The following is a 388-nucleotide window of genomic DNA, read 5'->3' as shown; positions in this document are numbered from 1 at the left end:
CCGTATTCAAATCTTTCTTTGTTTGTCCCATAACAAAAAGTCAAATTGGGTTATTGAGACAAACTGCCCTTTTTTTCCAACTCGTCTTGTCACCCATTCCTTGTTCTTCTCATCATCCCATTTGTTCGACACTTCATCATGATGATGATGATGATGATGATGATGATGATGATGATGATGATATATGAATTGGACGTTCTGAAAATAGATGGAGCTCAAAGTTCCACAAGTGGTACTAAGGTAACCATGTTTCCCATGATGTCCTCTGGTCCCCTTAGTGTTGGTCATGCACTATGAACCTCTCTGGCAGATGGGCCCTACTTCCTCTCCCCCATCCTCTCTCATTCAACACCAATCAACTAACGGCTCAGATGCACTTGTAATCTCT

The sequence above is a fragment of the Argentina silus genome, assembly GCF_951799395.1.
Source record: "Argentina silus genome assembly, chromosome: 4".
NCBI lineage: Eukaryota > Metazoa > Chordata > Actinopteri > Argentiniformes > Argentinidae > Argentina > Argentina silus.
Note: the sequence above shows the minus strand (reverse complement) of the source record.